The sequence below is a fragment of the Botryllus schlosseri genome, chromosome 16, assembly GCF_051294905.1.
Source record: "Botryllus schlosseri isolate E-star chromosome 16, Bs_hap1, whole genome shotgun sequence".
Taxonomy (NCBI): Eukaryota; Metazoa; Chordata; class Ascidiacea; order Stolidobranchia; family Styelidae; genus Botryllus; species Botryllus schlosseri.
The window spans coordinates 1855104-1869980 of NC_137251.1; the positions used below are offsets into that span (position 1 = coordinate 1855104).

Here is a 14877-nt window from a genome sequence, read left to right on the forward strand (position 1 = left end):
ATGCAATCATTGAAGTTCGATTTGCTGCACAGTGGGTTTCATGTTGTTGTAATATCCACTTACTGTTTGATGTGTACGTTATATACTATGAAAAGTTTGACAAGAATTTCCAAAGACTGCAAGATCCATTCAGCAAAACAGATGCAGCATCGATGAATGTATTATAGCCTAGGTTTATATAGCTACATAATTTGAAAGTGTATTATAGGATGTTCCTTTACGCAATGTGAGATTGCTGAATTTGTGGCTGAAAACTATGGTTGCACCTATGCTAATGAATATTAGCATCCCATTTACTGGCATATTTATTATCGTATTTGTTGTAATTTTGTGTTGTGTGTGTCCACAACAACATTATAACCATTGATACTAATCGAGGCTTTCGGTGAACATGTCAAAATGTATGGCTTTATTATTAGTTTAATGTTAGGGTATTCCAGGAACAATCATTATAGTTAACCCAACTTTAACCTCAGCCTAATTTAATAATACCCCAATGCTAAACCAATTATAAACTACATGAATTTTAACATGTTCATGGGGAAGACGGGTTGTCGCAATGTCTGCAATGTCGCCGTGCAACATACTTAAAATGCTTACTTATAACTTGCGATATAACGATAACTTATAATTTACATATAGCTTATCTATAGGATATCTTGAAATCCCTGGTAAGAAATGATAGTCGCAAAAATTATAATCGCATTTAGCTCATTATCTTGCACGTTCCTCGTCATTTATTATGAAAGTTTAAAATTGGTGAAAGTAGATAATTATACCATTTGAATTTTCACTTCTTCTCGGACCTTGAGTTGACATTGATCTTTAGATATTTCGCCCATTACCTTCCAATAAGTATATTGCATGGAGACATTGTGCCGACATTCACAAAATATATTGCACAGCAATAACATTGCCTACATGACAGCGACATTCACAAAGTAAATGGGCCCTAGGGAAGACTGATTGCTGATAGTCATGTTGTCATGAATAAGAAAGCACACTATTGACCCTTATTTTAAATGGATTCTTCATGTGGATGAGGCAGGGGCATACCTGGGTCTGCGTATACAACATCGCTTCATTTTTAGCAGGAGTCTAAATATGGAACAGGCAATGTTATATAGTACTTTTCAACTTCGGAGCAACCCATCGCAGTCGTGCATTGTCCATGGATTAAGAAGTTGAATCATGTAAGTTGGAGTGATGATTTATGATTGTTCATGTTCATTAATCAGCGATTTATTAGCCTGAAAAAGGTGTCATAAATTATGCGCAAATAGACTCTGTGACGGTGGTTCCCGATCAGGATTTCGCCGGTGGTGCTCAAAATTGCTGCATGATATTTTGATATTGTAACTCTACGACTCGATGTTTCGTTGAATCCAAGTGTGCCATAATTCACAGTGACGCTATTCTGGTATGCATGATTTCTATAGATATCTCAGGTTGGCCGCATCACTTCTGTTCTGATTAGTAGGCCTCGGCAAAATCACTCATTATGATGTTATACTCATAACAGTATAAGTATTATGGAAAGTTGAAAATGTATCTTTTATGTTTCCACTGAGAACATACAATGATGCCATGCAAGTTTTACATCACACTAAATTACAGATAATTTGGTGTATTTTCGACCGATACCTATTTCGTTGCGCTTTGTTACTATGTTGTGGGTTAATCATGTCTTCACAGATATGTCATTTCCACTGAAGTGAATAGCTTTGTACTACGTATTTTGTATGCTACTTCCACATTGGAAAATGGTATCAAAAATATATTTTGTGGATAACTGTACTCTTGGTGGCAAAGAGCGTATAATTTCAGAAGGCCTACTTGAAAAAGGCATCTACTTGGCTCGAATCAATAGAATTAATGGTCACCAGTGAATTCGGCCCATTGAACTCCGCCTTCGGTGAACTGGGCCCATGGTGACTTTGTCAATGCAAATTAATATAAATGTCGTGAATTGTATTATTAATTGAAGACAATGGCGAATTGGTGGTGGTGGATATGTCATGTGAATGTTATTCCCACTGGGGGGCGGTATCGTCTGTCGGATGTATAAAATTCTATATATATTAGACGTACGGAGCTGTATAATGTTGACGAAGAGTGCACAACGTCAAGGATCAGATCGCACATGGTGAATTCGGTGTATCCCAAGATTAAGGTTGGGATTGGCTTAGGTTGGCTTAGGTTTAGGCCGAGTTAACCTCCGAAGGCCGAGTTTACCGTAGGCTGAGTTCAATGGGCCGAATTCACCATGGCCCGAGTTCACTGATAATCGAATTAATACTCGATTTAGATTCGAGTACTCATGTGCCCAGCCCTACTGATTAGTGAGTAGAATGTGCGAATAGCCAAGCTTGTACACCATTGTTTTTGTTTTTTAACAGGATGTTAAGGATACCTGGCTTGAGCTCTGGACAAATGCCTTCACTAAACCTATTCTAATCATTTAAATTTTCTAGACCGACAATGTTTTAATTAACGGCAACAACGTCAAGCAGACTGTACGAAGAATGCCTTCTAGACTGGGGCCGACATCGTTTGGAAGAACTACTGCCACATAGAACAAGCGTTGCTTTTACTCTACAAAATCGGTGCTGCGCCATGCTCGGGAAAAAGTCAGAAAGCAATTGAAGGTAAAAAACGTTGAACATATTATATGGAAACCAGAGGTGGTCAAAGTAATCATCTTATGTACTGAAGTTAAAGTAATGTCATGGATTTATACACACGTAGATGTAACAAGTTACAAGGTGTGTCGAATCTATTTGAAATGGAAGTCGAAAATCAACTTCTGAAATATGCTCTAGTAATTACTTTTAAAAAGTAGATTTGGTCGATGTGTTGCATACGATTGCCTGACATATGAGCATGCGACACAATGAAAAACGGCAGTTGAGCATGGAACACTTTAGCATGCGTCACTTCAGTATGTGACTTCATAACCCCAAAACTATCCCTAACCCGAAACATTACACTGAAATCAACTGCTATGTATCCCGACCCCAAGCCCTACCCTAACCCAAGCTTAAATTCAACCCTAACCCGTAATTTAACTCGCATGCTCATGTGTCGCATGCCCGTATGTCCACAGACCTTCGCATACTCGATAGTTGGTGGGGTGATCAAAGTAATCATTGTTTGCACTTGAGTAGAAGTAGTAGTAACGCTGTTAACTTCTACTCCAGTATAGTTAGCGATTCACAAGGCTTGTAAAAATCACTTCAAAAAGAAACAGGAAAGTTCTGAAAAGTAGGCCTACACGTGAGTATGTATGTAAGAAGTTTCAAAAACTATATTTATTGGAGGTATTACATACTTTTAGCGAGTTGTTATTAGGGCTGGGCAAAATCGAGTACCCGGGTGATTTGATGCTGATTCGATTATCTCATTATGACGTCACAAAATTATGAATGATGACAAGTTGTATGCAACTTCAAAGACAAAATTTCCAGTTCTACATCACATCGAAGATTGTTTGGTAAATTTTCAATCATACCTAGCTCATTGTACTATGTGACAAAACATGTGTCATTTACACGAACGTGCGTAGCTATGTCCTACGTGTTTCGTATTCTGCGATTCGACCAATCACGGTGTGGTGAATCTTGTGCGCAATTATCTCGGCCTTCACATTTAGTTACATCAATTATTACTTGATTACCTGTCTTTTCCTCTATATATTGTCTCGCTCCTAATTTGTCATTTCTTGGTACCTTATAGTTACTGGCCTAGCTGTGTTGCGTATAGTGCTCGTTTTCAGTTAATAAAATTCTTGGTTACTCTGTGTCTGTGAAATAAAGGTCATCACACACAGTTTCAAGGCCTCACAGTGATATATAGAATCGAAATTCCAATTCTCGGTAAAATATTATATAGTTTCGAATAATGAAAATATATAATACTTTACTAAGAATTAGAATTTCGATTCTATATTTGTACTCGAAACTTACTTTCACTTACTCGACTTGAATCATTGGAATTGATACTCAATTCAGATTCAAGTACTCAAATCATTGTGGCCAGCCCTAGTTATTGTAGGTGGTCACTTCCACACAAAGATGGTCAGAGTAGTCGTAGTTAGTACTTAAGTATCAATAGCGATTTACAAGACATCAAACTACCTTTCAGATATAAGTAGGTAGTGAAGTTTGAAAAAGTAGGCTACTGGGGTGAGTAGTCTCAAAAAGTGGACTGGACATAGTCGAAATGTCCAGACTTATTGCATTTAGTCGTAGCAGGGTTGTAATGACTCGAGTCATGACTCGACTCGTGTCACGATTTTATGATGACTTGACTTGACTCAACTCGAGTTATTTTCTCAAAATTCGAAATGACTTGACTCGACCTGAGTCAATCTGTGTATTGACTCGACTTGGACTCGACTCATTGCGCATGACTCGAACCAAGTCATATGACTCGAGACGGTCGAGACCAACATTTCATTGCAATTTCGAAGTATAGTAAAGTGACCACACTATTGGGAATTCGTCTATTGGCACTTGTATTCGAAAATGCGACCAGAAACTGCTAAAAGTGAGGAAAATTAGTAAGGCTATATTATGAATGAGAACCATTCAATATCACCAAACAGAGGTATAAAAAGTGGGTTAACAAGGCTTTAACTGGAAACTAAGCGGTCAACACAATGACTTGGACTCGGACTTGACTCGGTGGTGAATTGAAAATGACTCGACCTGACTCGAATCAAAACTATAAAATTGAGATTGACTTGTGACTCGGCTAATACCCGTGGTCGTAGGTGCATGCTTCTGAACAGAGATGGTCAAAAACGTAGTTGTTTTCAGCACTCAAGTAGAAGTATTTGTTGTGTCATCAATAGAGTAGAAGTAGTAATAACGCCATGTATTTCCCCTCTGGAACAAGCAGTGATTTACAAGGCTTGTCCAAACCAATTTATGTGAAAGTATAATTTCTGAAAAGTACTCAAGGATGTACTTTACATGTATCCAGGGTTGTAACCAAGTCACATGTCAATCTCACTTATATAGTTTTGACTCGAGTCAAGTCGAGTCATTTTCAATTCACCACCGAGTCATGGTGTTATGACTCAAGTTCAAACCATTGCGTTGACTGTTTAGTTTCTGGTTGGATTCACGTTTAATCCACTTTTTACAACTCTGTTTGGTGGTATCAACGGTTCAAATTTATAATATAGGCTACTGATTATTCTCACCTTCAACAGTTTCTGGTCGCATTTTTCAAGTACCGCCACGGCGCTACCATTAGACGAAATACCAATAGTGTGGTTACTTTATTATTTTTCGAAATTACAGTGTAATATCGGTCTTGGCCGTCTGAGTCTCGATTCATATGACTTGATCCGAGTCATTACATAGGTTGACTCGAGTCGAGTCATTTCCGAATTTTGAGAAAATGACTGAGTCATCAGAAAATTGTAACCCGACTCATTGCAATTACAGCCCTAGGTGTTTCCACAAGTTGATTTGATTGGCTGGTTGCATACTCCGTATCGCTAGTTCAGAGGCTCTCCACACTCAAGTGGACGCAGTAGTCATAGTATCGTCATAAATTTTCACTCAAGTACAAATAGAAGTAGCGATTTACAAGACATATTACAATTAATGCAAGTGGAAATATATAATGAAGTTCTGATACATATTTCATGTGCTATGATGAGTGGATGTACATACGATTTGCTGACATTGTTTTCTGTGCTTCAGGCAAAACAAGGACTGGGAAGAAACCTGTTGTTGCAACCAAAGTTTATTGCCAAAGACGAATACGCGCTCGCGCTCTTAACATGATGCGGTGCAGCCGATGCATCGTTTTACGTCTTGCAATGGTAGTTTCTACCTATGATTGCTTATGTCTGTTTTTAATTGTCTTAGCAGTTGTGCTTTGTCAAATTCCTCTTACACGTTTCTTTCAAATTTCTCGTATGCACCTCAATTGGAATGTTTGTCATGTTAGTTAGAACTAGCTGATATTTCCAAAATTCATGTGACATATTTATTTCATATATTTGTAATTTTGTTATCGAATTTTCACTTAATCCTCAAGTTTGTTAAATAATAAGAGTTCCTCAATTATTGTTTTACTTGTAATTTGCAATTGTCGTTTTCCAGTAAACAGTTTGTGAGCTTATATGATGTTGGATTCCATGTAGTTGGAGCAGGTATCGAAGTGGAGGACGTAAACATGGAGATCATGAAGTATTTCACAGGAAGTCCTGAGATGGTAATCCTGAGGACTTGAACAGGGGCGAATAACACGTCCACAGTACGTGGACTGACGTCCTTAGGGAGTGGCGTCAAGTCCACAGTACGTGGACTGGCGTCCATAGGTAGTGGCGTCACGTCCACAGTACGTCAGGCGCGTCCACAGGGAACCACGTGACGTCCAGGCTAGGTCAGCCGCGTCCATGAGGAGTCGTTTCATGTCCACAACACGTCATTGTGGACGTACTCAGGGGGCAGACAGGACGTCTCTAGTTGTCGACAAACCCACTCCAGGGAGGTGACGGCCGTAAGTTACCGGACGTCCTGCCGGCAATTCCACCGGAAGTCAACTGGACATCGAGTGTTTGCTGGGATGCTTCGAAGCAGTGGAGAATAACGGAGAAGTCAGCCATGCAAGTTCAATGCCAATTTGGCGACTGATTGCCCGTCGATGAGATGACATAGCGGACGGATACTGAAAGCGGAGTTCGGAGCCCCGCGAAATAGACATAGCGGACGGATACTGAAAGCGGAGATCAGGGCGTATCGGAAGATGTTTCGAAGCAGTGGAGAATAACGGAGAAGTCAGCCATGCGAGTTCAAGGCCAATTTGGCGACTGATTGCTCGTCGATGAGGTGACATAGCGGACGGATACTGAAACCGGAGTTCGGGCCCCGCGAAATAGGCATAGCGGACGATTATATAATATAGAAAGCGGAGATCAGGGCGTATCGGAAGATGTGGAGAATAACGGAGAAGTCAGCTATGCGAGTTCAAGGCCAATTTGGCGACTGATTGCCCGTCGATGAGATGACATAGCGGGCGGTTATATAATACAAGGAAAGCGGAGATCGGGACGTATCGGAAAATGTTTCGAAGCAGTGGAGAATAACGGAGAAGTCAGCCATGCAAATTCAATGCCAATTTGGCGACTGATTGCCCGTCGATGAGATGACATAGCGGACGGATACTGAAAGCGGAGTTCGGGGCCCCGCGAAATAGACATAGCGGACGATTATATAATATAGAAAGCGGGGATCAGGGCATATCGGAAGATGTTTCGAAGCAGTGGAGAATAACGGAGAAGTCAGCCATGCGAGTTCAAGGCCAATTTGGCGACTGATTGCCCGTCGATGAGATGACATAGCGGGCGGTTATATAATACAAGGAAAGCGGGGATCGGGACGTATCGGAAAATGTTTCGAAGCAGTGGAGAATAACGGAGAAGTCAGCCATGCGAGTTCAAGGCCAATTTGGCGACTGATTGCCCGTCGATGAGATGACATAGCGGACGGATACTGAAAGCGGAGATCAGGGCGTATCGGAAGATGTTTCGAAGCAGTGGAGAATAACGGAGAAGTCAGCCATGCGAGTTCAAGGCCAATTTGGCGACTGATTGCCCGTCGATGAGATGACATAGCGGGCGGTTATATAATACAAGGAAAGCGGAGATCGGGACGTATCGGAAAATGTTTCGAAGCAGTGGAGAATAACGGAGAAGTCAGCCATGCAAATTCAATGCCAATTTGGCGACTGATTGCCCGTCTATGAGATGACATGGCGGACGGATACTGAAAGCGGAGTTCGGGGCCCCGCGAAATAGACATAGCGGACGATTATATAATATAGAAAGCGGAGATCAGGGCGTATCGGAAGATGTGGAGAATAACGGAGAAGTCAGCCATGCGAGTTCAAGGCCAATTTGGCGACTGATTGCCCGTCGATGAGATGACATAGCGGACGGATACTGAAAGCGGAGTTCGGGGCGTAGCGAAATATATTTCGAAACAGCCGAGAATAACGGAGAAGTCAGCCATGCGAGTTTCAGGCCAATTCGGTGATTGCTTGCCCATCGATGAGATGACAGCGGACGCGTTTCGTATGACAATTTAACTGATGATAGTTGTGGAATATTATACTGAACTGCTTTCTACTTTACAAAAACCGAATTGCAAATGTAATTAGTTCATCCAGAATACTGTTCGGGTAGATTTTGAAATAATTGCGTAACATTACCACTTCAGTAAGTACGGGAAATAGCCCAAATCTACTTGATTACCCCGAAAAAGTAAAAATATTCAACATATATAATATATGAACAACGTGATGTGATAAAGCAAAAATAATGTCAGATTCGTATTCAGCGCCCCCAAATTAGGTATAATTGACCCGAAGAAGTCCTGGCGCAAAAATCCTGTAGATCAGCGTTATTGGTGCTGCGGCGTGCGACGCCATCAAACCAGGAAATTGGCCCGTGAGCACATTCTAGTTTTGAGACCTCTGCACTAGTGACTATAATGCGAACTCCGTAACAACTTGCTATGAACCCAATATCGGTGCATTTTGCCTGGCCTTAACAATCCACCTTTGCTCGACTCGATCTTCTCCTTATTTGCTAACACATGTCACTTCATTAACGAAATATCTTTTACAAATTATATACAGATGTTACCAAAATGAAACGATGAATGAAACGAAGAAAATATATACAGTCATGATAAAAGGTTAAATAAAAGTTCACGGCTGAATTTTAGCAGCTAAGCAGTTTTTGCGGTAGCAAATGAAGTATGTCATCTCATCAGCCTTTTCATCGACTAGGCAGGACTTGTGGAACCATCTTCGAAATTTCACACACATTATTTGCTGATCTTGGTCTTTACTACCTTTACATAAGCTGCTGTCGCAATTATCCCATTTCGATTTATTCATGACACCAATGGCAGATGAGGAATCGGCTAGCTCTGCATATGTAATATCACTTTCTGATATTGCATTCCAATCATCGAAAATACAACCGGATTCTGATTGCGTTTCGTCAGTCGGTCGACGGCCGGTTGGCAGTTGGTTCTCAGTTGCCCGTTCTCGAATCCCTGCCAAGTAATCTACCCAGACTCGGCACTTTCCCGACGGAAAATCACGCGCTAAAGGTAAATTATTTGTCACGCAATAAGCATTTGCTATCACATGTATGCCGCAATCAAATGTGTTCTCCTGTTGTTTAACGTCCCTGCACAGAAAAAACTGCCAGTCGTCAATTGTGCATCTCACATTCGCAACCCTGAAGCAAGCACTGACAATTTTGAATGAGTTGCGAAAAATACCCTCATATCTCGTCCGATTATGAGATATAAAAGAGTCCATCACCAGTACAGTTTTGGTACTCAAGTTAACTGCTGTCAGTATCCAGTGATTTGGAACATGCACTAGAAAAATGAAGAAGTCTTTGTTCGCTGCTTGGTGCTTACGCGCAAATCGGCATAGCGACGGCACATTGTGATCTTGTTCAGTCCATTGATACTTGTACGAGGTGAAAAACAAAACCAAAGGTTTTTCTGTACAAAATGCTTCTATCTCTCGCTCTATTGTTTCATCATCTAGCCATCGCTCAGGTTTCAAGCATTGGCGTATCACATGCTGCGGATCTTTATCTTCCTGTGACGACGAAAGCCAAGGGTAATCATTGAGGGCGGGCAGCTTCACAGAGTCGGTCGTCAAGTCCAATGGCGCTGTTTCTTCATTGATTTCAGACATCTGCTCGTCGGATATCATTGATAGATCAGAATGCAATAGCGGTTGTTTGGGTTGCTGTTTTCTTGGTGTTGAATGGTGAGCTGGTGTACTATTTACGGTATAGTCATGGCTGTTTTCGAAAGCGAGATTATCGATCCTCGGCACAGCAGGGTGGATCACAAAACAATGGGCGCTATGCAGTCTACGCGGCCGCATGTCTATTTTCGAAAGCGAGATTGATTATTAGGGTTGTCCATAATTTCGAAAATCTTACGAATCCTCCGTTGTAATGTCTTATTCTATAGATTATTGATAAAAAACGCTCCTATGCTTTCCCTCGTTGGAAACAAGGCATATATAGGCTACGGCGGTTTCCTTCACAATAAAGCGATCATGCTTTAGACGTTTTTGTGAAGCAGCTGTTGTTTGTTCATCATGTATTTCGTACCTCAACATACCCTGAATCAATCCTAAATCATTATCTGTCAACCGACATAAAATGCGCTTTCAGAATCGCCGCCGGTAGCAGACTCCTTGATCACCTACACAGCAAGCTGCTGCTGTCGTGGTCATTGAAGCATAGCGGATTAGCCAATCAAGAGCCGTGGTTTCGTGATTGCTAGTGTTATCGCCGTTCTATGGTCGGTGGCACGCCCATTCTTCGGTAGCCACTTTCAAACGTTTTGCGCGAAATCTTAACGGCCTTCCTGTGAGCTTCTTTCAGGCTCAGTGTCGTTTTTTATCAATAATCTATAGAATAAGACATTACAACGGAGGATTCGTAAGATTTTCGAAATTATGGACAACCCTATTGATTATGGTAAATTAGGTCTTGGACAAAGCAACGATAGCAGCGCGTCGTATAATACCCGAGCTAGGGAGTTACAGTATACTATAAACCTGATCCTCGCACCGCCAACGAGCCGTAACCACAATTCTAATACCGCAACAATCCATACACAATTATACACCATACCGGGAGCTTTCAAAATACCAGTTGACGGGCTTCGAGTTGGGGAGTTTAGGGTGCGGCAGTTACGGACCTGGCAAGAATGCAAATCGTTGGATTCGATAAATCGTCCCTTATCAAGTTGGGCAATGGGTAAATTATGACGTAACAAGCAAATAGCGCATCATTTATTGAGAAAGTTTGTTATCTCATTAGGCCTTTTCGCATTCTATATTATATAACCGTCCGCTATGTCTATTTCGCGGGGCCCCGAACTCCGCTTTCAGTATCCGTCCGCTATGTCATCTCATCGACGGGCAATCAGTCGCCAAATTGGCCTTGAACTCGCATGGCTGACTTCTCCGTTATTCTCCACTGCTTCGAAACATCTTCCGATACGCCCTGATCTCCGCATTCTATATTATATAACCGTCCGCTATGTCTATTTCGCGGGGCCCCGAACTCCGCTTTCAGTATCCGTCCGCTATGTCATCTCATCGACGGGCAATCAGTCGCCAAATTGGCCTTGAACTGGCATGGCTGACTTCTCCGTTATTCTCCACTGCTTCGAAACATCTTCCGATACGCCCTGATCTCCGCTTTCAGTATCCGTCCGCTATGTCTATTTCGCGGGGCTCCGAACTCCGCTTTCAGTATCCGTCCGCTATGTCATCTCATCGACGGGCAATCAGTCGCCAAATTGGCATTGAATTTGCATGGCTGACTTCTCCGTTATTCTCCACTGCTTCGAAACATTTTCCGATACGTCTCGATCTCCGCTTTCCTTGTATTATATAACCGCCCGCTATGTCATCTCATCGACGGGCAATCAGTCGCCAAATTGGCCTTGAACTCGCATGGCTGACTTCTTCGTTATTCTCCACATCTTCCGATACGCCCTGATCTCCGCTTTCTATATTATATAATCGTCCGCTATGCCTATTTCGCGGGGCCCGAACTCCGCTTTCAGTATCCGTCCGCTATGTCACCTCATCGACGAGCAATCAGTCGCCAAATTGGCCTTGAACTCGCATGGCTGACTTCTCCGTTATTCTCCACTGCTTCGAAACATCTTCCGATACGCCCTGATCTCCGCTTTCAGTATCCGTCCGCTATGTCTATTTCGCGGGGCTCCGAACTCCGCTTTCAGTATCCGTCCGCTATGTCATCTCATCGACGGGCAGTCAGTCGCCAAATTGGCCTTGAACTCGCATGGCTGACTTCTCCGTTATTCTCCACTGCTTCGAAACATCTTCCGATACGCCATGATCTCCGCTTTCTATATTATATAACCGTCCGCTATGTCTATTTCGCGGAGCCTCGAACTCCGCTTTCAGTATCCGTCCGCTATGTCATCTCATCGACGGGCAATCAGTCGCCAAATTGGCCTTGAACTTGCATGGCTGACTTCTCCGTTATTCTCCACTGCTTCGAAACATCTTCCGATACGTCCCGATCTCCGCTTTCCTTGTATTATATAACCGCCCGCTAAGTCATCTCATCGACGGGCAATCAGTCGCCAAATTGGCCTTGAACTCGCATGGCTGACTTCTCCGTTATTCTCCACATCTTCCGATACGCCCTGATCTCCGCTTTCTATATTATATAACCGTCCGCTATGTCCATTTCGCGGGGTCCCGAACTCCGCTTTCAGTATCCGTCCGCTATGTCGCGCGTGTCTATAAAGGTTAATGACCGAAAGCTCCGCTCTCCGCTAGTTCCGCTGTCTCCGTCTTTTAGGAATCGGCATTTTTGGCTCTCTCCGCCGTCTCCGTTGCTTCCGCGTTTTAGGGTCCGTTCTCCGCTGCCTCCGCTGTCTCCGCTGCCTCCGCTTCTCCGTCTTTTAGGGATGCCCTATAAATGTTTCACATTTATAAAAATCTTCAATTCACAATACAAATTTTGTCCAATTACGTCTATCATGCACAAGTAACAACCAAATTACACTCCGTAACGTTCTTGTACTTAATTGAATCATCTGTTAGTCAATTTCCGAAGTAGATTAGCTTCAAAATGCAATATACAGTCACACTATACGAAATGCACATATCAGTTATTTCTCAAAACCATAGCAACAGCTTCTCTGACTGGCGCCATTTAAGTGAATGATTCAGAGTGGTACGAACGTATCAGTATAACAAATATTCGAGCGGTATCGCATCATAATTATACATAATACATTTGGGAAATGCAGTCCCTTGTACCTGGCTTGCAGATGTTATTTGTGCTAATTCAGTACTACTAATTCGGGTTCTGTTTTCATAGGGTATTTTTCCATTTTTAATCCCTATAATCAATACATAGTTGTATTAAGCCTTTTTCAATATTAGTATATTTACCGCCTCTCAGAGCAACCATGTCTCAATTTAAAGCGAATTTGTAACTTCGCTCTGTTAGATCGAAGGATCCCGACATATATAGTGTTGCCAGTTATAACACTTGACGTCCATTCTAGTTACAATATTTTATACCTTGTATATAATAATTCAGCAATCACCAATACGAAAATGCACATCTTCAGTTTAAACTTAAGGAATCGTTCACGCCCTTGACTATAATGCCTAAGGCATGTCAGAATTCGTTTCAATCCAAAATATGTCGCTCGTTCGGAACACTCAATGGCGACAATAGTGGTTGCTCATAAACCATGATGTCGATTTTTGGCGAACAGGTTTGCCTAGCGACAAATAGTCAGAGATTCCAGTTAGTCGGCAGAAAAGGACAAGTAGGATTTGATTATTGTATCTAATCATTTAGTTTATTCTGTTAATGCTGAGGCCATTATATAGTGTGATTAAGCTGTTATTTATGTTTTGTTTAATCTGATATCAACGGCAAATATTTCCGTATTTTGCAATCAGATACCTAGGACCAGATAGCTTTAGATATCTTAACAGGGGAAATTAATGTTTTGTCAATAGAATAAGATTGTAATCACACCAATAATTGCAGTACTCATCAGAATACAGATAAATGGAAAACTCCAGAAATAAACAGTTTCATATGGCAACTATCCAGTTCTCAGATTATACAGCAACATCAGTTCCTTATTCCTTATTCTTGTTCTTCTCATCATATCGGATCAATAATGATCTTAGTTTCCCAATCTTTACATGCCAAAGGTACCTGTTTTTGTACACATTCTCTGCCACCGGTCGGAGTTCCTCCATATTGTAAAAACAGTCGCCTGCTGCTAGAGATTCAATGACAAGGTTGGGATAGTAGATGAATATAATAGCATCTCTTCTTATTTGCTCGACAGCTGCTTTCTTCCAGTTCACGTCCTTCACGGGTTCACACAAGGATGACTCTAACCCCTTGAACATTGGGAAGGCCGTTGGCAATCTTCTCCATACTTCGTCACATATTGAGAATGCATAGAATATATCTTCCTCCCTTTCGAGAAAAACTGGGCAATTAGTTCTTTCCCACACATCAATATGCATCTCATTCCAATGTCTCTTGCTGTATCCACCTTTGAGAGAAGGAATTATGTCCTGTCTTAGCAGGTGTTTTCTAGCAAATCGTGTTATGTAATGGTCGATATCTATTTCGATTTTTTCGACGATGAACTGGTAGTTGATAATATTGAGCTTGTTTCTTCTGTTACAGACAGCTCGTTGTTGAGTCCATTCTCTGATTCGTGAATTCAATCTGAAAGCCAGTCTTTCTACCAGTTCATCACTGAATCTGTGCATGTTGTTGACAAGGCCTGTTAGCAAGGTTGTCAAACTCAATCCTTCAAATCTTGATCTTCCTTTTCCCTTCAGTAGAGGTCCGCGACAGAAGAAGAGATTACAAAATGTATTGCATCTACACTCCATTTCAATTTTAACTCTGTAATCATTGTCTAGAGGGAAATCATCATCGGAATCAATATCCGGTAGTTCAGGCTCCCAATCTTCAAGTGTAATGACAGAAGTTTGTGATGTTGCTGGTAGTCCTGATGAAGTTGCCATAATCTTTACAATGAAAGTTTACAATGCATCAATTTCACACTAAACAATCTAGAATCAAAAGCAACATTTTACTATATGTAAAGGCTTCACATTGTGCAAATCAAAAACACACTATGTAAATAACATATGATGCAACATCAATAATACATAATAATGCTTGATAGTCACTTGCAAGGCCTGAATCTTGTGCTTCTATTATCCTTTTTATAATTAACTCTTTCTACTTTCTATCTTTCAGTTATA

The 14877-nt window shown here is 41.5% G+C and overlaps 1 protein-coding gene across 1 annotated transcript in view; it reads right to left on the reverse strand.

The window, feature by feature from the left end:
• Positions 1-14877, reverse strand: part of LOC145458854 (protein NLRC5-like) — a 134171-nt gene that overhangs the window by 29814 nt on the left and 89480 nt on the right. The window lies entirely within an intron of this gene.